Source organism: Mesoplodon bidens (genome assembly GCF_964165515.1).
Source record: "Mesoplodon bidens genome assembly, contig: HAP1_SCAFFOLD_39, whole genome shotgun sequence".
Taxonomy (NCBI): domain Eukaryota; kingdom Metazoa; phylum Chordata; class Mammalia; order Artiodactyla; family Ziphiidae; genus Mesoplodon; species Mesoplodon bidens.
Genome location: NW_027671923.1, coordinates 1,964,567 through 1,990,110, shown reverse-complemented (window position 1 = coordinate 1,990,110; position 25,544 = coordinate 1,964,567).

Sequence of the window (25,544 nt, the reverse complement as noted above, 5' to 3'; positions counted from 1 at the left end):
ACTAATGTGCATAAAATATGCCTTTTGAAACGGTCGTTTTGAAATATGGACGTCCTTTGAATTTTTTGGTCGATATGTGACCCCAGGATTTGTTTTCAGGGCAGGTGTCATTTACAGGCCTGCAATGATTTTGAATATCAACTGACCATTAGCGCTGGGATTAAAGCTGCTGTTGTGTGAAACGGCCACAAGGTGGCAGCAGTTCTCCCTTACCAAATCTGGTTACTAGGGCAGCAGAGCCTCAATGGAAGTCGTGTTCTAGATTGGAATTTAGAATGGAATGTGCCAGGAGAAAGCCCCTCAAGTTTGTCTCCCTACTTCTTGTTCGTATTTTTAATTTAAATTTTTATTTTTTATTACAGCAAGTTTGATTACAATGTTTGGCTTATTGTAGGTGTCGAAAATGTGGTTCTTTTACACATATACAGATGTCTGTTCTTCCTGGGATCCTTTTCCCAGGGACTTTATGACAGAATGTTGAGTAGTCTTCTCTTGGTATTCCGTAGGTCTTTGGTGATTATATATGTCACCTGTGTTTGTATATGTCTGTTAACCCCGATATCGTAATGAAACCAATCCTCACACCTTTCCATTGGTGAAACATAAGTTTGTTTAATGAATCTGTGATTGCCCTTCTCCGTGGAAATATCTGCCCTGGTATCCATTTTTAGGTAACACCTATAAGTGATATGATATGTTATGTGTCTTTCACTTTCTGACGTACTACAAGTCACGTGATTACCTGTAGACTCATCTACGGTGCGCAAATGGCATTGTGTCCTTATTTTCCTAGGCTTCTATTCTGCCTCAGCGAGGTCCATTTTCAACAATGTGATTCCCTGAGGGTTGTGGATTAGCTGACCTGGGCAGCCTTACACTGCCGGCCGGCCCTCCCCAGGTGTGCCTGGTTGAGGTCAATATAAACAGCGCTCCAGGCAGCAATAGGCCCTGAAGCTGTGCCTGACTCCATATTCTCTGCCCCGTCAGCAGTCTCGGGGCTGAGCTGGTGGGAGGGAATGAGGGGCCACAGCTTTGTTGGTGGCCCGGTGTGAGTGGGGCACTGCTGGCCTTTCTGCAGGAGTTGCCAGGCTGCCACCTGTAAAGAAGAGGATGTGTCACCCATACCTTCCGCTGGAATTTCTCTCCGGACAGAGGTGAGGAAGGAAAAAAGCAGTGGGGGCCGGGACAGGAGGGGTATCACAGGCAGGACAATGGAAAGCTTCCGGAAGAGTACCCGGGGCCAGGACCACCCTGGCTGGCCTGCAGGCACCAAGTTGGCCTGCGTGCTGTCGCTAGTGTGGCTCCACGGCCCTTCCTCTAGGCTTTCAAGCCCTTGTACATATTCAGCTGTTTTACCTGGGAAGGGTGGGAACAGTTCAGCAGCAGCTGGCCTGGGGCTCAGCTCACCTTTATTCAGAGATGCCTCGGCACGGTCTCCCAGCTTTGCAATGAGGACGCTCCTTGCGTGGGGGGTGGGTGCTAGCTGGATGGGAGATGATTCCACACCTCTGACCAATTTCAGAATTGTTTACCGCTGGAGCAAGTGCCCTGATAGGGTTTTCCTCTGTATAACTGGTGGGTTCAGGTTTTTTTTCGTTTATGGTTCAAGTTAGATTTTATTCCTCTTTTATGTATTTATAGATATAAACATGTTAATAATTCATTCCTATAAATACATGTGTGTGAAGGGAAGCACTTTTTTCTGTTTTATTTTTTAATTTTATTTTTTAAAATTTTGAAATTTAATTTTATTTACTTTTTTATACAGCAGGTTATTATCAGTTATGTATTTTATGCATATACATGTATACAGGTCAATCCCAATCTCCGAACTCATCCCACCACCACCACCCCATGGCTACCCACACTTGGTGTCCATACGTTTGTTCTCTACCTCTGCGTCTCAATTTCTTCCCTGCAAACCAGTTCATCTGTACCATTTTTTAGGTTCCACATATATGCATTAATATACAATATTTGTTTTCCTCTTTCTGACTTACTTCATTCTGTATGACAGTGTCTATATCCATCGATGTCTCTACCAATGACCCAGTTTCATTCCATTTTATAGCCGAGTAATATTCCATTTTATATATGTACCCCATCTTTATCCATTCATCTGTCTGTGGGCATTTAGGTTGCTTCCATTACCTGGCTCTTTTAAATAGTGCTGCAATGAACATTGTGGTGAATGTGCCTTTTTGATTTATGGTTTTCTCTGGGTATATGCCCAGAAGTGGGATTGCTGGATCAGATGGTAATTCTATTTCTAGTTTTTTAAAGGAAACTCCATAGTGTTCTCCATAGTGACTGTATCAATTTACATTCCCACCAATAGTGGAAGAGGGCTCCTTTTGTCCACACCCTCCCCAGAATTTGTTGTTTGTAGATTTTCTCATGATGCCGATCCTAACAGGTGTGAGGTGATAACTCATTGTAGTTTTGATTTGCATTTCTCTAATAATTAGTGCTCTTGAGCAGCTTTTCATGTGCATCTTGGCCGTCTCTGTGTCTTCTTTGAAGAAACGTCTCTTTAGAACTTCTGCCCATTTTTGTATTGGGTTGTTTGTTTTTTTAATATTAAGGTGCATGAGCTGTTTATATATATTGGAGATTAAACCTTTGTCCATTGATTCGTTTGCAACGATTTTCGCCCAGTCTGAGGGATGCCTTTTTCCATTCCCGTCTTTTTAACCAAGGAAGAAAGAAAGACAAAGAAGCAGAACACTAATGTGCATAAAATATGCCTTTTGAAACGGTCGTTTTGAAATATGGACGTCCTTTGAATTTTTTGGTCGATATGTGACCCCAGGATTTGTTTTCAGGGCAGGTGTCATTTACAGGCCTGCAATGATTTTGAATATCAACTGACCATTAGCGCTGGGATTAAAGCTGCTGTTGTGTGAAACGGCCACCAGGTGGCAGCAATTCTCCCTTACCAAATCTGGTTACTAGGGCAGCAGAGCCTCAATGGAAGTCGTGTTGTAGATTGGAATTTAGAATGTAATGTGCCAGGAGAAAGCCCCTCAAGTTTGTCTCCCTACTTCTTGTTCGTATTTTTAATTTAAATTTTTATTTTTTATTACAGCAAGTTTGATTACAATGTTTGGCTTATTGTAGGTGTCGCAGATGTGGTTCTTTTACACACATACAGATGTCTGTTCTTCCTGGGATCCTTTTCCCAGGGACGTTATGACAGAATGTTGAGTAGTCATCTCTTGGTATTCCGTAGGTCTTTGGTGATTATATATGTCACCTGTGTTTGTATATGTCCGTTAACCCCGATATCGTTATGAAACCAATCCTCACACCTTTCCATTGGTGAACCATAAGTGTGTTTAATGAATCTGTGATTGCCCTTCTCCGTGGAAATATCTGCCCTGGTATCCATTTTTAGGTAACACCTATAAGTGATATGTTATGATATGTGTCTTTCCCTTTCTGACTTCCTACAAGTCACGTGATTACCTCTAGACTCATCTACGGTGCTGCAAATGGCATTGTGTCCTTATTTTCCTTGGCTTCTATTCTGCCTTAGCGAGGTCGATTTTCAACAATGTGATTCCCTGAGGGTTGTGGATTAGCTGACCTGGGCAGCCTTACCCTGCCGGCCGGCCCTCCCCAGGTGTGCCTGGTTGAGGTCAATATAAAGAGCGCTCCAGGCAGCAATAGCCCCTGAAGCTGTGCCTGACTCCATATTCTCTGCCCTGTCAGCAGTCTCGGGGCTGAGCTGGTGGGAGGGAATGAGGGGCCACAGCTTTGTTGGTGGCCCGGTGTGAGTGGGGCACTGCTGGCCTTTCTGCAGGAGTTGCCAGGCTGCCACCTGTAAAGAAGAGGATGTGTCACCCATACCTTCCGCTGGAATTTCTCTCCGGACAGAGGTGAGGAAGGAAAAAAGCAGTGGGGGCCGGGACAGGAGGGGTATCACAGGCAGGACAATGGAAAGCTTCCGGAAGAGTACCCGGGGCCAGGACCACCCTGGCTGGCCTGCAGGCACCAAGTTGGCCTGCGTGCTGTCGCTAGTGTGGCTCCACGGCCCTTCCTCTAGGCTTTCAAGCCCTTGTACATATTCAGCTGTTTTACCTGGGAAGGGTGGGAACAGTTCAGCAGCAGCTGGCCTGGGGCTCAGCTCACCTTTATTCAGAGATGCCTCGGCACGGTCTCCCAGCTTTGCAATGAGGACGCTCCTTGCGTGGGGGGTGGGTGCTAGCTGGATGGGAGATGATTCCACACCTCTGACCAATTTCAGAATTGTTTACCGCTGGAGCAAGTGCCCTGATAGGGTTTTCCTCTGTATAACTGGTGGGTTCAGGTTTTTTTTCGTTTATGGTTCAAGTTAGATTTTATTCCTCTTTTATGTATTTATAGATATAAGCATGGAAATAATTCATTCCTATAAATACATGTGTGGGAAGGGAAGAAATTTTTTCTCTTTTATTTTTAAATTTTATCTTTTAAAATTTTGAAATTTAATTTTATTTAATTTTTTATACAGCAGGTTATTATCAGTTATGTATTTTATGCCTATACATGTTTACAGGTCAATCCCAATCTCCCAACTCATCCCACCACCACCTCCCCATGGCTTCCCAAACTTGGTGTCCATACGTTTGTTCTCTACCTCTGTGTCTCTATTTCTTCCCTGCAAACCAGTTCATCTGTACCATCTTTTAGGTTCCACATATATGCATTAATATACAATATTTGTTTTCCTCTTTCTGACTTACTTCATTCTATATGACAGTCTCTAGATCCATCGATGTCTCTACAAATGACCCAGTTTCATTCCTTTTTATGTCCGAGTAATATTCCATTTTATATATGTACCCCAATTTTATCCATTCATCTGTCTGTGGGCATTTAGGTTGCTTCCATTACCTGGCTATTTTAAATAGTGCTGCAATGAACATTGTGGTGAATGTGCCTTTTTGATTTATGGTTTTCTCTGGGTATATGCCCAGAAGTGGGATTGCTGGATCGGATGGTAATTCTATTTCTAGATTTTTAAAGGAAACTCCATACTCTTCTCCATAGTGACGGTATCAATTTACATTCCCACCAATAGTGGAAGAGGGCTCCTTTTGTCCACACCCTCCCCAGAATTTGTTGTTTGTAGATTTTCTGATGATGGCGATCCTAACAGGTGTGAGGTGATACCTCATTGTAGTTTTGATTTGCATTTCTCTAATAATTAGTGCTCTTGAGCAGGTTTTCATGTGCGTCTTGGCCATCTCTGTGTCTTCTTTGAAGAAACGTCTCTTTAGAACTTCTGCCCATTTTTGTATTGGGTTTTTTGTTTTTTTAAAATTAAGCTGCATGAGCTGTTTATATATATTGGAGATTAAAACTTTGTCCATTGATTCCTTTGCAACAATTTTCGCTCAGTCTGAGGGATGCCTTTTTCCACTCCCGTCTTTTTAACCAAAAAAGAAAGAAAGACAAAGAAGCAGAACACTAATGTGCATAAAATATGCCTTTTGAAACGGTCGTTTTGAAATATGGACGTCCTTTGAATTTTTTGGTCGATATGTGACCCCAGGATTTGTTTTCAGGGCACGTGTCATTTACAGGCCTGCAATGATTTTGAATATCAACTGACCATTAGCGCTGGGATTAAAGCTGCTGTTGTGTGAAACGGCCACAAGCTGGCAGCAGTTCTCCCTTACCAAATCTGGTTACTAGGGCAGCAGAGCCTCAATGGAAGTCGTATTCTAGATTGGAATTTAGAATGGAATGTGCCAGGAGAAAGCCCCTCAAGTTTGTCTCCCTACTTCTTGTTCGTATTTTTAATTTAAATTTTTATTTTTTATTACAGCAAGTTTGATTACAATGTTTGGCTTATTGTAGGTGTCGAAGATGTGGTTCTTTTACACATACACAGATGTCTGTTCTTCCTGGGATCCTTTTCCCAGGGACGTTATGACAGAATGTTGAGTAGTCTTCTCTTGGTATTCCGTAGGTCTTTGGTGATTATATATGTCACCTGTGTTTGTATATGTCTGTTAACCCCGATATCGTAATGAAACCAATCCTCACACCTTTCCATTGGTGAACCATAAGTGTGTTTAATGAATCTGTGATTGCCCTTCTCCGTGGAAATATCTGCCCTGGTATCCATTTTTAGGTAACACCTATAAGTGATATGATATGATATGTGTCTTCCACTTTCTGACTTACTACAAGTCACGTGATTACCTCTAGACTCATCTACGGTGCTGCAAATGACATTGTGTCCTTATTTTCTTGGCTTCTATTCTACCTTAGCGAGGTCCATTGTCAACAATGTGACTCCCTGAGGGTTGTGGATTAGCTGACCTGGGCAGCCTTACTCTACCGGCCGGCCCTCCCCAGGTGTGCCTGGTTGAGGTCAATATAAACAGCGCTCCAGGCAGCAATAGCCCCTGACGCTGTGCCTGACTCCATATTCTCTGACCCGTCAGCACTCTCGGGGCTGAGCTGTTGGGAGGGAATGAGGGGCCACAGCTTTGTTGGTGGCCCGGTGTGAGTGGGGCACTGCTGGCCTTTCTGCAGGAGTTGCCAGGCTGCCATCTGTAAAGAAGAGGATGTGTCACCCATACCTTCCGCTGGAATTTCTCTCCGGAGAGAGGTGAGGAAGGAAAAAAGCAGTGGGGGCCGGGACAGGAGGGGTATCACAGGCAGGACAATGGAAAGCTTCCGGAAGAGTACCCGGGGCCAGGACCACCCTGGCTGGCCTGCAGGCACCAAGTTGGCCTGCGTGCTGTCGCTAGTGTGGCTCCACGGCCCATCCTCTAGGCTTTCAAGCCCTTGTACATATTCAGGTGTTTTACCTGGGAAGGGTGGGAACAGTTCAGCAGCAGCTGGCCTGGGGCTCAGCTCACCTTTATTCAGAGATGCCTCGGCACGGTCTCCCAGCTTTGCAATGAGGACGCTCCTTGCGTGGGGGGTGGGTGCTAACTGGATTGGAGAAGATTCCACACTTCTGACCAATTTCAGAATTGTTTACCGCTGGAGCAAGTGCCCTGATAGGGTTTTCCTCTGTATAACTGGTGGGTTCAGGTTTTTTTTCGTTTATGGTTCAAGTTAGATTTTATTCCTCTTTTATGTATTTATAGATATAAGCATGGAAATAATTCATTCCTATAAATACATGTGTGTGAAGGGAAGCACTTTTTTCTGTTTTATTTTTAAATTTTATTTTTTAAAATTTTGAAATTTAATTTTATTTACTTTTTTATACAGCAGGTTATTATCAGTTATGTATTTTATGCATATACATGTATACAGGTGAATCCCAATCTCCCAACTCATCCCACCACCACCACCCCATGGCTTCCCACACTTGGTGTCCATACGTTTGTTCTCTACCTCTGTGTCTCTATTTCTTCCCTGCAAACCAGTTCATCTGTACCATCTTTTAGGTTCCACATATATGCATTAATATACAATATTTGTTTTCCTCTTTCTGACTTACTTCATTCTATATGACAGTCTCTAGATCCATCGATGTCTCTACAAATGACCCAGTTTCATTCCTTTTTATGGCCGAGTAATATTCCATTTTATATATGTACCCCAATTTTATCCATTCATCTGTCTGTGGGCATTTAGGTTGCTTCCATTACCTGGCAATTTTAAATATTGCTGCAATGAACATTGTGGTGAATGTGCCTTTTTGATTTATGGTTTTCTCTGGGTATATGCCCAGAAGTGGGATTGCTGGATCGGATGGTAATTCTATTTCTAGTTTTTTAAAGGAACCTCCATACTGTTCTCCATAGTGACGGTATCAATTTACATTCCCACCAATAGTGGAAGAGGGCTCCTTTTGTCCACACCCTCCCCAGAATTTGTTGTTTGGAGATTTTCTGATGATGGCGATCCTAACAGGTGTGAGGTGATACCTCATTGTAGTTTTGATTTGCATTTCTCTAATAATTAGTGCTCTTGAGCAGCTTTTCATGTGCTTCTTGGCCATCTCTGTGTCTTCTTTGAAGAAACGTCTCTTTAGAACTTCTGCCCATTTTTGTATTGGGTTGTTTGTTTTTTAAAATTAAGCTGCAAGAGCTGTTTATATATATTGGAGATTAAACCTTTGTCCATTGATTCGTTTGCAACGATTTTCGCCCAGTCTGAGGGATGCCTTTTTCCACTCCCGTCTTTTTAACCAAAAAAGAAAGAAAGACAAAGAAGCAGAACACTAATGTGCATAAAATATGCCTTTTGAAACGGTCGTTTTGAAATATGGACGTCCTTTGAATTTTTTGGTCGATACGTGATCCCAGGATTTGTTTTCAGGGCAGGTGTCATTTACAGGCCTGCAATGATTTTGAAAATCAACTGACCATTAGCGCTGGGATTAAAGCTGCTGTTGTGTGAAACGGCCACCAGGTGGCAGCAATTTTCCCTTACCAAATCTGGTTACTAGGGCAGCAGAGCCTCAATGGAAGTTGTGTTGTAGATTGGAATTTAGAATGTAATGTGCCAGGAGAAGGCCCCTCAAGTTTGTCTCCCTACTTCTTGTTCGTATTTTTAATTTAAATTTTTATTTTTTATTACAGCAAGTTTGATTACAATGTTTGGCTTATTGTAGGTGTCGCAGATGTGGTTCTTTTACACATATACAGATGTCTGTTCTTCCTGGGATCCTTTTCCCAGGGACGTTATGACAGAATGTTGAGTAGTCTTCTCTTGGTATTCCGTAGGTCTTTGGTGATTATATATGTCACCTGTGTTTGTATATGTCCGTTAACCCCGATATCGTTATGAAACCAATCCTCACACCTTTCCATTGGTGAACCATAAGTGTGTTTAATGAATCTGTGATTGCCCTTCTCCGTGGAAATATCTGCCCTGGTATCCATTTTTAGGTAACACCTATAAGTGATATGTTATGATATGTGTCTTTCCCTTTCTGACTTCCTACAAGTCACGTGATTACCTCTAGACTCATCTACGGTGCTGCAAATGGCATTGTGTCCTTATTTTCCTTGGCTTCTATTCTGCCTTAGCGAGGTCGATTTTCAACAATGTGATTCCCTGAGGGTTGTGGATTAGCTGACCTGGGCAGTCTTACCCTGCCGGCCGGCCCTCCGCAGGTGTGCCTGGTTGAGGTCAATATAAAGAGCGCTCCAGGCAGCAATAGCCCCTGAAGCTGTGCCTGACTCCATATTCTCTGCCCTGTCAGCAGTCTCGGGGCTGAGCTGGTGGGAGGGAATGAGGGGCCACAGCTTTGTTGGTGGCCCGGTGTGAGTGGGGCACTGCTGGCCTTTCTGCAGGAGTTGCCAGGCTGCCACCTGTAAAGAAGAGGATGTGTCACCCATACCTTCCGCTGGAATTTCTCTCCGGACAGAGGTGAGGAAGGAAAAAAGCAGTGGGGGCCGGGACAGGAGGGGTATCACAGGCAGGACAATGGAAAGCTTCCGGAAGAGTACCCGGGGCCAGGACCACCCTGGCTGGCCTGCAGGCACCAAGTTGGCCTGCGTGCTGTCGCTAGTGTGGCTCCACGGCCCTTCCTCTAGGCTTTCAAGCCCTTGTACATATTCAGCTGTTTTACCTGGGAAGGGTGGGAACAGTTCAGCAGCAGCTGGCCTGGGGCTCAGCTCACCTTTATTCAGAGATGCCTCGGCACGGTCTCCCAGCTTTGCAATGAGGACGCTCCTTGCGTGGGGGGTGGGTGCTAGCTGGATGGGAGATGATTCCACACCTCTGACCAATTTCAGAATTGTTTACCGCTGGAGCAAGTGCCCTGATAGGGTTTTCCTCTGTATAACTGGTGGGTTATGGTTTTTTTTCGTTTATGGTTCAAGTTAGATTTTATTCCTCTTTTATGTATTTATAGATATAAGCATGGAAATAATTCATTCCTATAAATACATGTGTGGGAAGGGAAGAAATTTTTTCTCTTTTATTTTTAAATTTTATCTTTTAAAATTTTGAAATTTAATTTTATTTAATTTTTTATACAGCAGGTTATTATCAGTTATGTATTTTATGCCTATACATGTTTACAGGTCAATCCCAATCTCCCAACTCATCCCACCACCACCTCCCCATGGCTTCCCAAACTTGGTGTCCATACGTTTGTTCTCTACCTCTGTGTCTCTATTTCTTCCCTGCAAACCAGTTCATCTGTACCATCTTTTAGGTTCCACATATATGCATTAATATACAATATTTGTTTTCCTCTTTCTGACTTACTTCATTCTATATGACAGTATCTAGATCCATCGATGACTCTACAAATGACCCAGTTTCATTCCTTTTTATGTCCGAGTAATATTCCATTTTATATATGTACCCCAATTTTATCCATTCATCTGTCTGTGGGCATTTAGGTTGCTTCCATTACCTGGCTATTTTAAATAGTGCTGCAATGAACATTGTGGTGAATGTGCCTTTTTGATTTATGGTTTTCTCTGGGTATATGCCCAGAAGTGGGATTGCTGGATCGGATGGTAATTCTATTTCTAGATTTTTAAAGGAAACTCCATACTCTTCTCCATAGTGACGGTATCAATTTACATTCCCACCAATAGTGGAAGAGGGCTCCTTTTGTCCACACCCTCCCCAGAATTTGTTGTTTGTAGATTTTCTGATGATGGCGATCCTAACAGGTGTGAGGTGATACCTCATTGTAGTTTTGATTTGCATTTCTCTAATAATTAGTGCTCTTGAGCAGGTTTTCATGTGCGTCTTGGCCATCTCTGTGTCTTCTTTGAAGAAACGTCTCTTTAGAACTTCTGCCCATTTTTGTATTGGGTTGTTTGTTTTTTTAAAATTAAGCTGCATGAGCTGTTTATATATATTGGAGATTAAAACTTTGTCCATTGATTCCTTTGCAACAATTTTCGCTCAGTCTGAGGGATGCCTTTTTCCACTCCCGTCTTTTTAACCAAAAAAGAAAGAAAGACAAAGAAGCAGAACACTAATGTGCATAAAATATGCCTTTTGAAACGGTCGTTTTGAAATATGGACGTCCTTTGAATTTTTTGGTCGATATGTGACCCCAGGATTTGTTTTCAGGGCACGTGTCATTTACAGGCCTGCAATGATTTTGAATATCAACTGACCATTAGCGCTGGGATTAAAGCTGCTGTTGTGTGAAACGGCCACAAGCTGGCAGCAGTTCTCCCTTACCAAATCTGGTTACTAGGGCAGCAGAGCCTCAATGGAAGTCGTATTCTAGATTGGAATTTAGAATGGAATGTGCCAGGAGAAAGCCCCTCAAGTTTGTCTCCCTACTTCTTGTTCGTATTTTTAATTTAAATTTTTATTTTTTATTACAGCAAGTTTGATTACAATGTTTGGCTTATTGTAGGTGTCGAAGATGTGGTTCTTTTACACATACACAGATGTCTGTTCTTCCTGGGATCCTTTTCCCAGGGACGTTATGACAGAATGTTGAGTAGTCTTCTCTTGGTATTCCGTAGGTCTTTGGTGATTATATATGTCACCTGTGTTTGTATATGTCTGTTAACCCCGATATCGTAATGAAACCAATCCTCACACCTTTCCATTGGTGAACCATAAGTTTGTTTAATGAATCTGTGATTGCCCTTCTCCGTGGAAATATCTGCCCTGGTATCCATTTTTAGGTAACACCTATAAGTGATATGATATGATATGTGTCTTCCACTTTCTGACTTACTACAAGTCACGTGATTACCTCTAGACTCATCTACGGTGCTGCAAATGACATTGTGTCCTTATTTTCTTGGCTTCTATTCTACCTTAGCGAGGTCCATTGTCAACAATGTGACTCCCTGAGGGTTGTGGATTAGCTGACCTGGGCAGCCTTACTCTGCCGGCCGGCCCTCCCCAGGTGTGCCTGGTTGAGGTCAATATAAACAGCGCTCCAGGCAGCAATAGCCCCTGACGCTGTGCCTGACTCCATATTCTCTGACCCGTCAGCACTCTCGGGGCTGAGCTGTTGGGAGGGAATGAGGGGCCACAGCTTTGTTGGTGGCCCGGTGTGAGTGGGGCACTGCTGGCCTTTCTGCAGGAGTTGCCAGGCTGCCATCTGTAAAGAAGAGGATGTGTCACCCATACCTTCCGCTGGAATTTCTCTCCGGAGAGAGGTGAGGAAGGAAAAAAGCAGTGGGGGCCGGGACAGGAGGGGTATCACAGGCAGGACAATGGAAAGCTTCCGGAAGAGTACCCGGGGCCAGGACCACCCTGGCTGGCCTGCAGGCACCAAGTTGGCCTGCGTGCTGTCGCTAGTGTGGCTCCACGGCCCATCCTCTAGGCTTTCAAGCCCTTGTACATATTCAGGTGTTTTACCTGGGAAGGGTGGGAACAGTTCAGCAGCAGCTGGCCTGGGGCTCAGCTCACCTTTATTCAGAGATGCCTCGGCACGGTCTCCCAGCTTTGCAATGAGGACGCTCCTTGCGTGGGGGGTGGGTGCTAACTGGATTGGAGAAGATTCCACACTTCTGACCAATTTCAGAATTGTTTACCGCTGGAGCAAGTGCCCTGATAGGGTTTTCCTCTGTATAACTGGTGGGTTCAGGTTTTTTTTCGTTTATGGTTCAAGTTAGATTTTATTCCTCTTTTATGTATTTATAGATATAAGCATGGAAATAATTCATTCCTATAAATACATGTGTGTGAAGGGAAGCACTTTTTTCTGTTTTATTTTTAAATTTTATTTTTTAAAATTTTGAAATTTAATTTTATTTACTTTTTTATACAGCAGGTTATTATCAGTTATGTATTTTATGCATATACATGTATACAGGTCAATCCCAATCTCCCAACTCATCCCACCACCCCATGGCTTCCCACACTTGGTGTCCATACGTTTGTTCTCTACCTCTGTGTCTCTATTTCTTCCCTGCAAACCAGTTCATCTGTACCATCTTTTAGGTTCCACATATATGCATTAATATACAATATTTGTTTTCCTCTTTCTGACTTACTTCATTCTATATGACAGTCTCTAGATCCATCGATGTCTCTACAAATGACCCAGTTTCATTCCTTTTTATGGCCGAGTAATATTCCATTTTATATATGTACCCCAATTTTATCCATTCATCTGTCTGTGGGCATTTAGGTTGCTTCCATTACCTGGCAATTTTAAATATTGCTGCAATGAACATTGTGGTGAATGTGCCTTTTTGATTTATGGTTTTCTCTGGGTATATGCCCAGAAGTGGGATTGCTGGATCGGATGGTAATTCTATTTCTAGTTTTTTAAAGGAACCTCCATACTGTTCTCCATAGTGACGGTATCAATTTACATTCCCACCAATAGTGGAAGAGGGCTCCTTTTGTCCACACCCTCCCCAGAATTTGTTGTTTGGAGATTTTCTGATGATGGCGATCCTAACAGGTGTGAGGTGATACCTCATTGTAGTTTTGATTTGCATTTCTCTAATAATTAGTGCTCTTGAGCAGCTTTTCATGTGCTTCTTGGCCATCTCTGTGTCTTCTTTGAAGAAACGTCTCTTTAGAACTTCTGCCCATTTTTGTATTGGGTTGTTTGTTTTTTAAAATTAAGCTGCAAGAGCTGTTTATATATATTGGAGATTAAACCTTTGTCCATTGATTCGTTTGCAACGATTTTCGCCCAGTCTGAGGGATGCCTTTTTCCACTCCCGTCTTTTTAACCAAAAAAGAAAGAAAGACAAAGAAGCAGAACACTAATGTGCATAAAATATGCCTTTTGAAACGGTCGTTTTGAAATATGGACGTCCTTTGAATTTTTTGGTCGATACGTGATCCCAGGATTTGTTTTCAGGGCAGGTGTCATTTACAGGCCTGCAATGATTTTGAAAATCAACTGACCATTAGCGCTGGGATTAAAGCTGCTGTTGTGTGAAACGGCCACCAGGTGGCAGCAATTTTCCCTTACCAAATCTGGTTACTAGGGCAGCAGAGCCTCAATGGAAGTTGTGTTGTAGATTGGAATTTAGAATGTAATGTGCCAGGAGAAAGCCCCTCAAGTTTGTCTCCCTACTTCTTGTTCGTATTTTTAATTTAAATTTTTATTTTTTATTACAGCAAGTTTGATTACAATGTTTGGCTTATTGTAGGTGTCGCAGATGTGGTTCTTTTACACATATACAGATGTCTGTTCTTCCTGGGATCCTTTTCCCAGGGACGTTATGACAGAATGTTGAGTAGTCTTCTCTTGGTATTCCGTAGGTCTTTGGTGATTATATATGTCACCTGTGTTTGTATATGTCCGTTAACCCCGATATCGTTATGAAACCAATCCTCACACCTTTCCATTGGTGAACCATAAGTGTGTTTAATGAATCTGTGATTGCCCTTCTCCGTGGAAATATCTGCCCTGGTATCCATTTTTAGGTAACACCTATAAGTGATATGTTATGATATGTGTCTTTCCCTTTCTGACTTCCTACAAGTCACGTGATTACCTCTAGACTCATCTACGGTGCTGCAAATGGCATTGTGTCCTTATTTTCCTTGGCTTCTATTCTGCCTTAGCGAGGTCGATTTTCAACAATGTGATTCCCTGAGGGTTGTGGATTAGCTGACCTGGGCAGTCTTACCCTGCCGGCCGGCCCTCCGCAGGTGTGCCTGGTTGAGGTCAATATAAAGAGCGCTCCAGGCAGCAATAGCCCCTGAAGCTGTGCCTGACTCCATATTCTCTGCCCTGTCAGCAGTCTCGGGGCTGAGCTGGTGGGAGGGAATGAGGGGCCACAGCTTTGTTGGTGGCCCGGTGTGAGTGGGGCACTGCTGGCCTTTCTGCAGGAGTTGCCAGGCTGCCACCTGTAAAGAAGAGGATGTGTCACCCATACCTTCCGCTGGAATTTCTCTCCGGACAGAGGTGAGGAAGGAAAAAAGCAGTGGGGGCCGGGACAGGAGGGCTATCACAGGCAGGACAATGGAAAGCTTCCGGAAGAGTACCCGGGGCCAGGACCACCCTGGCTGGCCTGCAGGCACCAAGTTAGCCTGCGTGCTGTCGCTAGTGTGGCTCCACGGCCCTTCCTCTAGGCTTTCAAGCCCTTGTACATATTCAGCTGTTTTACCTGGGAAGGGTGGGAACAGTTCAGCAGCAGCTGGCCTGGGGCTCAGCTCACCTTTATTCAGAGATGCCTCGGCACGGTCTCCCAGCTTTGCAATGAGGACGCTCCTTGCGTGGGGGGTGGGTGCTAGCTGGATGGGAGATGATTCCACACCTCTGACCAATTTCAGAATTGTTTACCGCTGGAGCAAGTGCCCTGATAGGGTTTTCCTCTGTATAACTGGTGGGTTATGGTTTTTTTTCGTTTATGGTTCAAGTTAGATTTTATTCCTCTTTTATGTATTTATAGATATAAGCATGGAAATAATTCATTCCTATAAATACATGTGTGGGAAGGGAAGAAATTTTTTCTCTTTTATTTTTAAATTTTATCTTTTAAAATTTTGAAATTTAATTTTATTTAATTTTTTATACAGCAGGTTATTATCAGTTATGTATTTTATGCCTATACATGTTTACAGGTCAATCCCAATCTCCCAACTCATCCCACCACCACCTCCCCATGGCTTCCCAAACTTGGTGTCCATACGTTTGTTCTCTACCTCTGTGTCTCTATTTCTTCCCTGCAAACCAGTTCATCTGTACCATCTTTTAGGTTCCACATATATGCATTAATATACAATATTTGTTTTCCTCTTTCTGACTTACTTCATTCTATATGACAGTATCTAGATCCATCGATGACTCTACAAATGACCCAGTTTCATTCCTTTTTATGTCCGAGTAATATTCCATTTTATATATGTACCCCAATTTTATCCATTCATCTGTCTGTGGGCATTTAGGTTGCTTCCATTACCTGGCTATTTTAAATAGTGCTGCAATGAACATTGTGGTGAATGTGCCTTTTTGATTTATGGTTTTCTCTGGGTATATGCCCAGAAGTGGGATTGCTGGATCGGATGGTAATTCTATTTCTAGATTTTTAAAGGAAACTCCATACTCTTCTCCATAGTGACGGTATCAATTTACATTCCCACCAATAGTGGAAGAGGGCTCCTTTTGTCCACACCCTCCCCAGAATTTGTTGTTTGTAGATTTTCTGATGATGGCGATCCTAACAGGTGTGAGGTGATACCTCATTGTAGTTTTGATTTGCATTTCTCTAATAATTAGTGCTCTTGAGCAGGTTTTCATGTGCGTCTTGGCCATCTCTGTGTCTTCTTTGAAGAAACGTCTCTTTAGAACTTCTGCCCATTATTGTATTGGGTTGTTTGTTTTTTTAAAATTAAGCTGCATGAGCTGTTTATATATATTGGAGATTAAAACTTTGTCCATTGATTCCTTTGCAACAATTTTCGCTCAGTCTGAGGGATGCCTTTTTCCACTCCCGTCTTTTTAACCAAAAAAGAAAGAAAGACAAAGAAGCAGAACACTAATGTGCATAAAATATGCCTTTTGAAATGGTCGTTTTGAAATATGGACGTCCTTTGAATTTTTTGGTCGATATGTGACCCCAGGATTTGTTTTCAGGGCACGTGTCATTTACAGGCCTGCAATGATTTTGAATATCAACTGACCATTAGCGCTGGGATTAAAGCTGCTGTTGTGTGAAACGGCCACAAGCTGGCAGCAGTTCTCCCTTACCAAATCTGGTTACTAGGGCAGCAGAGCCTCAATGGAAGTCGTATTCTAGATTGGAATTTAGAATGGAATGTGCCAGGAGAAAGCCCCTCAAGTTTGTCTCCCTACTTCTTGTTCGTATTTTTAATTTAAATTTTTATTTTTTATTACAGCAAGTTTGATTACAATGTTTGGCTTATTGTAGGTGTCGAAGATGTGGTTCTTTTACACATACACAGATGTCTGTTCTTCCTGGGATCCTTTTCCCAGGGACGTTATGACAGAATGTTGAGTAGTCTTCTCTTGGTATTCCGTAGGTCTTTGGTGATTATATATGTCACCTGTGTTTGTATATGTCTGTTAACCCCGATATCGTAATGAAACCAATCCTCACACCTTTCCATTGGTGAACCATAAGTGTGTTTAATGAATCTGTGATTGCCCTTCTCCGTGGAAATATCTGCCCTGGTATCCATTTTTAGATAACACCTATAAGTGATATGATATGATATGTGTCTTCCACTTTCTGACTTACTACAAGTCACGTGATTACCTCTAGACTCATCTACGGTGCTGCAAATGACATTGTGTCCTTATTTTCTTGGCTTCTATTCTACCTTAGCGAGGTCCATTTTCAACAATGTGACTCCCTGAGGGATGTGGATTTGCTGACCTGGGCAGCCTTACCCTGCCGGCCGGCCCTCCCCAGGTGTGCCTGGTTGAGGTCAATATAAACAGCGCTCCAGGCAGCAATAGCCCCTGACGCTGTGCCTGACTCCATATTCTCTGACCCGTCAGCACTCTCGGGGCTGAGCTGTTGGGAGGGAATGAGGGGCCACAGCTTTGTTGGTGGCCCGGTGTGAGTGGGGCACTGCTGGCCTTTCTGCAGGAGTTGCCAGGCTGCCACCTGTAAAGAAGAGGATGTGTCACCCATACCTTCCGCTGGAATTTCTCTCCGGAGAGAGGTGAGGAAGGAAAAAAGCAGTGGGGGCCGGGACAGGAGGGGTATCACAGGCAGGACAATGGAAAGCTTCCGGAAGAGTACCCGGGGCCAGGACCACCCTGGCTGGCCTGCAGGCACCAAGTTGGCCTGCGTGCTGTCGCTAGTGTGGCTCCACGGCCCATCCTCTAGGCTTTCAAGCCCTTGTACATATTCAGGTGTTTTACCTGGGAAGGGTGGGAACAGTTCAGCAGCAGCTGGCCTGGGGCTCAGCTCACCTTTATTCAGAGATGCCTCGGCACGGTCTCCCAGCTTTGCAATGAGGACGCTCCTTGCGTGGGGGGTGGGTGCTAGCTGGATGGGAGATGATTCCACACCTCTAACCAATTTCAGAATTGTTTACCGCTGGAGCAAGTGCCCTGATAGGGTTTTCCTCTGTATAACTGGTTGGTTCAGGTTTTTTTTCGTTTATGGTTCAAGTAAGATTTTATTCCTCTTTTATGTATTTATAGATATAAGCATGGAAATAATTCATTCCTATAAATACATGTGTGTGAAGGGAAGAACTTTTTTCTGTTTTATTTTTAAATTTTATTTTTTAAAATTTTGAAATTTAATTTTATTGACTTTTTTATACAGCAGGTTATTATCAGTTATGTATTTTATGCCTATATATGTATACAGGTCAATCCCAATCTCCCAACTCATCCCACCACCACCACCCCATGGCTTCCCAAACTTGGTGTCCATACGTTTGTTCTCTACCTCTGTGTCTCTATTTCTTCCCTGCAAACCAGTTCATCTGTACCATCTTTTAGGTTCCACATATATGCATTAATATACAATATTTTTTTCCTCTTTCTGACTTACTTCATTCTATATGACAGTCTCTAGATCCATCGATGTCTCTACAAATGACCCAGTTTCATTCCTTTTTATGTCCGAGTAATATTCCATTTTATATATGTACCCCAATTTTATCCATTCATCTGTCTGTGGGCATTTAGGTTGCTTCCATTACCTGGCTATTTTAAATAGTGCTGCAATGAACATTGTGGTGAATGTGCCTTTTTGATTTATGGTTTTCTCTGGGTATATGTCCTGAAGTGGGATTGCTGGATCGGATGGTAATTCTATTTCTAGTTTTTTAAAGGAACCTCCATACTGTTCTCCATAGTGACGGTATCAACTTACATTCCCACCAATATTGGAAGAGGGCTCCTTTTGTCCACACCCTCCCCAGAATTTGTTGTTTGTAGATTTTCTGATGATGGCGATCCTAACAGGTGTGAGGTGATACCTCATTGTAGTTTTGATTTGCATTTCTCTAATAATTAGTGCTCTTGAACAGCTTTTCATGTGCGTCTTGGCCATCTCTGTGTCTTCTTTGAAGAAACGTCTCTTTAGAACTTCTGCCCATTTTTGTATTGGGTTGTTTGTTTTTTTAAAATTAAGCTGCATGAGCTGTTTATATATATTGGAGATTAAACCTTTGTCCATTGATTCGTTTGCAACGATTTTCGCCCAGTCTGAGGGATGCCTTTTTCCATTCCCGTCTTTTTAACCAAAAAAGAAAGAAAGACAAAGAAGCAGAACACTAATGTGCATAAAATATGCCTTTTGAAACGGTCGTTTTGAAATATGGACGTCCTTTGAATTTTTTGGTCGATATGTGACCCTAGGAATTGTTTTCAGGGCAGGTGTCATTTACAGGCCTGCAATGATTTTGAATATCAACTGACCATTAGCGCTGGGATTAAAGCTGCTGTTGTGTGAAACGGCCACAAGGTGGCAGCAGTTCTCCCTTACCAAATCTGGTTACTAGGGCAGCAGAGCCTCAATGGAAGTCGTGTTCTAGATTGGAATTTAGAATGGAATGTGCCAGGAGAAAGCCCCTCAAGTTTGTCTCCCTACTTCTTGTTCGTATTTTTAATTTAAATTTTTATTTTTTATTACAGCAAGTTTGATTACAATGTTTGGCTTATTGTAGGTGTCGGAGATGTGGTTCTCTTACGCATATACAGATGTCTGTTCTTCCTGGGATCCTTTTCCCAGGGACGTTATGACAGAATGTTGAGTAGTCTTCTCTTGGTATTCCGTAGGTCTTTGGTGATTATATATGTCACCTGTGTTTGTATATGTCTGTTAACCCCGATATCGTAATGAAACCAATCCTCACACCTTTCCATTGGTGAACCATAAGTGTGTTTAATGAATCTGTGATTGCCCTTCAACGTGGAAATATCTGCCCTGGTATCCATTTTTAGGTAACACCTATAAGTGATATGATATGATATGTGTCTTTCACTTTCTGACTTACTACAAGTCACGTGATTACCTCTAGACTCCTCTACGGTGCTGCAAATGGCATTGTGACCTTATTTTCCTTGGCTTCTATTCTGCCTTAGCGAGGTCCATTTTCAACAATGTGATCCCCTGAGGGTTGTGGATTAGCTGACCTGGGCAGCCTTACCCTGCCGGCCGGCCCTCCCCAGGTGTGCCTGGTTGAGGTCAATATAAACAGCGCTCCAGGCAGCAATAGCCCCTGAAGCTGTGCCAGACTCCATATTCTCTGCCCCGTCAGCAGTCTCGGGGCTGAGCTGGTGGGAGGGAATGAGGGGCCACAGCTTTGTTGGTGGCCCGGTGTGAGTGGGGCACTGCTGGCCTTTCTGCAGGAGTTACCAGGCTGCCACCTGTAAAGAAGAGGATGTGTCACCCATACCTTCCGCTGGAATTTCTCTCCGGACAGAGGTGAGGAAGGAAAAAAGCAGTGGGGGCCGGGACAGGAGGGGTATCACAGGCAGGACAATGGAAACCTTCCGGTAGAGTACCCGGGGCCAGGACCACCCTGGCTGGCCTGCAGGCACCAAGTTGGCCTGCGTGTTGTCGCTAGTGTGGCTCCACGGCCCTTCCTCTAGGCTTTCAAGCCCTTGTACATATTCAGGCGTTTTATCTGGGAAGGATGGGAACAGTTCAGCAGCAGCTGGCCTGGGGCTCAGCTCACCTTTATTCAGAGATGCCTCGGCACGGTCTCCCAGCTTTGCAATGAGGACGCTCCTTGCGTGGGGTTGGGTGCTAACTGGATGGGAGATGGTTCCACACCTCTGACCAATTTCAGAAATGTTTACCGCTGGAGCAAGTGCCCTTATAGGGTTTTCCTCTGTATAACTGGTGGGTTCATGTTTTTTTTCGTTTATGGTTCAAGTTAGATTTTATTCCTCTTTTATGTATTTATAGATATAAGCATGGAAATAATTCATTCCTATAAATACATGTGTGGGAAGGGAAGAAATTTTTTCTCTTTTATTTTTAAATTTTATCTTTTAAAATTTTGAAATTTAATTTTATTTAATTTTTTATACAGCAGGTTATTATCAGTTATGTATTTTATGCCTATACATGTTTACAGGTCAATCCCAATCTCCCAACTCATCCCACCACCACCTCCCCATGGCTTCCCAAACTTGGTGTCCATACGTTTGTTCTCTACCTCTGTATCTCTATTTCTTCCCTGCAAACCAGTTCATCTGTACCATCTTTTAGGTTCCACATATATGCATTAATATACAATATTTGTTTTCCTCTTTCTGACTTACTTCATTCTATATGACAGTCTCTAGATCCATCGATGTCTCTACAAATGACCCAGTTTCATTCCTTTTTATGTCCGAGTAATATTCCATTTTATATATGTACCCCAATTTTATCCATTCATCTGTCTGTGGGCATTTAGGTTGCTTCCATTACCTGGCTATTTTAAATAGTGCTGCAATGAACATTGTGGTGAATGTGCCTTTTTGATTTATGGTTTTCTCTGGGTATATGCCCAGAAGTGGGATTGCTGGATCGGATGGTAATTCTATTTCTAGATTTTTAAAGGAAACTCCATACTCTTCTCCATAGTGACGGTATCAATTTACATTCCCACCAATAGTGGAAGAGGGCTCCTTTTGTCCACACCCTCCCCAGAATTTGTTGTTTGTAGATTTTCTGATGATGGCGATCCTAACAGGTGTGAGGTGATACCTCATTGTAGTTTTGATTTGCATTTCTCTAATAATTAGTGCTCTTGAGCAGCTTTTCATGTGCGTCTTGGCCATCTCTGTGTCTTCTTTGAAGAAACGTCTCTTTAGAACTTCTGCCCATTTTTGTATTGGGTTGTTTGTTTTTTTAAAATTAAGCTGCATGAGCTGTTTATATATATTGGAGATTAAAACTTTGTCCATTGATCTCTTTGCAACAATTTTCGCTCAGTCTGAGGGATGCCTTTTTCCACTCCCGTCTTTTTAACCAAAAAAGAAAGAAAGACAAAGAAGCAGAACACTAATGTGCATAAAATATGCCTTTTGAAACGGTCGTTTTGAAATATGGACGTCCTTTGAATTTTTTGGTCGATATGTGACCCCAGGATTTGTTTTCAGGGCACGTGTCATTTACAGGCCTGCAATGATTTTGAATATCAACTGACCATTAGCGCTGGGATTAAAGCTGCTGTTGTGTGAAACGGCCACAAGCTGGCAGCAGTTCTCCCTTACCAAATCTGGTTACTAGGGCAGCAGAGCCTCAATGGAAGTCGTATTCTAGATTGGAATTTAGAATGGAATGTGCCAGGAGAAAGCCCCTCAAGTTTGTCTCCCTACTTCTTGTTCGTATTTTTAATTTAAATTTTTATTTTTTATTACAGCAAGTTTGATTACCATGTTTGGCTTATTGTAGGTGTCGAAGATGTGGTTCTTTTACACATACACAGATGTCTGTTCTTCCTGGGATCCTTTTCCCAGGGACGTTATGACAGAATGTTGAATAGTCTTCTCTTGGTATTCCGTAGGTCTTTGGTGATTATATATGTCACCTGTGTTTGTATATGTCTGTTAACCACGATATCGTAATGAAACCTATCCTCACACCTTTCCATTGGTGAACCATAAGTGTGTTTAATGAATCTGTGATTGCCCTTCTCCGTGGAAATATCTGCCCTGGTAACCATTTTTAGGTAACACCTATAAGTGATATGATATGATATGTGTCTTCCACTTTCTGACTTACTACAAGTCACGTGATTACCTCTAGACTCATCTACGGTGCTGCAAATGGCATTGTGTCCTTATTTTCTTGGCTTCTATTCTACCTTAGCGAGGTCCATTTTCAACAATGTGACTCCCTGAGGGTTGTGGATTAGCTGACCTGGGCAGCCTTACCCTGCCGGCCGGCCCTCCCCAGGTGTGCCTGGTTGAGGTCAATATAAACAGCGCTCCAGGCAGCAATAGTCCCTGACGCTGTGCCTGACTCCATATTCTCTGACCCGTCAGCACTCTCGGGGCTGAGCTGTTGGGAGGGAATGAGGGGCCACAGCTTTGTTGGTGGCCCGGTGTGAGTGGGGCACTGCTGGCCTTTCTGCAGGAGTTGCCAGGCTGCCATCTGTAAAGAAGAGGATGTGTCACCCATACCTTCCGCTGGAATTTCTCTCCGGAGAGAGGTGAGGAAGGAAAAAAGCAGTGGGGGCCGGGACAGGAGGGGTATCACAGGCAGGACAATGGAAAGCTTCCGGAAGAGTACCCGGGGCCAGGACCACCCTGGCTGGCCTGCAGGCACCAAGTTGGCCTGCGTGCTGTCGCTAGTGTGGCTCCACGGCCCTTCCTCTAGGCTTTCAAGCCCTTGTACATATTCAGGTGTTTTACCTGGGAAGGGTGGGAACAGTTCAGCAGCAGCTGGCCTGGGGCTCAGCTCACCTTTATTCAGAGATGCCTCGGCACGGTCTTCCAGCTTTGCAATGAGGACGCTCCTTGCGTGGGGGGTGGGTGCTAACTGGATTGGAGATGATTCCACACTTCTGACCAATTTCAGAATTGTTTACCGCTGGAGCAAGTGCCCTGATAGGGTTTTCCTCTGTATAACTGGTGGGTTCAGGTTTTTTTTCGTTTATGGTTCAAGTTAGATTTTATTCCTCTTTTATGTATTTATAGATATAAGCATGGAAATAATTCATTCCTATAAATACATGTGTGTGAAGGGAAGAACTTTTTTCTGTTTTATTTTTAAATTTTATTTTTTAAAATATTGAAATTTAATTTTATTTACTTTTTTATACAGCAGGTTATTATCAGTTATGTATTTTATGCATATACATGTATACAGGTCAATCCCAATCTCCCAACTCATCCCACCACCACCACCCCATGGCTTCCCACACTTGGTGTCCATACGTTTGTTCTCTACCTCTGTGTCTCTATTTCTTCCCTGCAAACCAGTTCATCTGTACCATCTTTTAGGTTCCACATATATGCATTAATATACAATATTTGTTTTCCTCTTTCTGACTTACTTCATTCTATATGACAGTCACTAGATCCATCGATGTCTCTACAAATGACCCAGTTTCATTCCTTTTTATGGCCGAGTAATATTCCATTTTATATATGTACCCCAATTTTATCCATTCATCTGTCTGTGGGCATTTAGGTTGCTTCCATTACCTGGCTATTTTAAATATTGCTGCAATGAACATTGTGGTGAATGTGCCTTTTTGATTTATGGTTTTCTCTGGGTATATGCCCAGAAGTGGGATTGCTGGATCGGATGGTAATTCTATTTCTAGTTTTTTAAAGGAACCTCCATACTGTTCTCCATAGTGACGGTATCAATTTACATTCCCACCAATAGTGGAAGAGGGCTCCTTTTGTCCACACCCTCCCCAGAATTTGTTGTTTGGAGATTTTCTGATGATGGCGATCCTAACAGGTGTGAGGTGATACCTCATTGTAGTTCTGATTTGCATTTCTCTAATAATTAGTGCTCTTGAGCAGCTTTTCATGTGCTTCTTGGCCATCTCTGTGTCTTCTTTGAAGAAACGTCTCTTTAGAACTTCTGCCCATTTTTGTATTGGGTTGTTTGTTTTTTAAAATTAAGCTGCAAGAGCTGTTTATATATATTGGAGATTAAACCTTTGTCCATTGATTCGTTTGCAACGATTTTCGCCCAGTCTGAGGGATGCCTTTTTCCACTCCCGTCTTTTTAACCAAAAAAGAAAGAAAGACAAAGAAGCAGAACACTAATGTGCATAAAATATGCCTTTTGAAACGGTCGTTTTGAAATATGGACGTCCTTTGAATTTTTTGGTCGATATGTGACCCCAGGATTTGTTTTCAGGGCACGTGTCATTTACAGGCCTGCAATGATTTTGAATATCAACTGACCATTAGCGCTGGGATTAAAGCTGCTGTTGTGTGAAACGGCCACAAGGTGGCAGCAGTTCTCCCTTACCAAATCTGGTTACTAGGGCAGCAGAGCCTCAATGGAAGTCGTGTTCTAGATTGGAATTTAGAATGGAATGTGCCAGGAGAAAGCCCCTCAAGTTTGTCTCCCTACTTCTTGTTCGTATTTTTAATTTAAATTTTTATTTTTTATTACAGCAAGTTTGATTACAATGTTTGGCTTATTGTAGGTGTCGGAGATGTGGTTCTTTTACGCATATACAGATGTCTGTTCTTCCTGGGATCCTTTTCCTAGGGACGTTATGACAGAATGTTGAGTAGTCTTCTCTTGGTATTCCGTAGGTCTTTGGTGATTATATATGTCACCTGTGTTTGTATATGTCTGTTAACCCCGATATCGTAATGAAACCAATCCTCACACCTTTCCTTTGGTGAACCATAAGTGTGTTTAATGAATCTGTGATTGCCCTTCTCCGTGGAAATATCTGCCCTGGTATCCATTTTTAGGTAACACCTATAAGTGATATGATATGATATGTGTCTTTCACTTTCTGACTTACTACAAGTCACGTGATTACCTCTAGACTCATCTACGGTGCTGCAAATGGCATTGTGTCCTTATTTTCCTTGGCTTCTATTCTGCCTTAGCGAGGTCCATTTTCAACAATGTGATTCCCTGAGGGTTGTGGATTAGCTGACCTGGGCAGCCTTACCCTGCCGGCCGGCCCTCCCCAGGTGTGCCTGGTTGAGGTCAATATAAAGAGCGCTCCAGGCAGCAATAGCCCCTGAAGCTGTGCCTGACTCCATATTCTCTGCCCCGTCAGCAGTCTCGGGGCTGAGCTGGTGGGAGGGA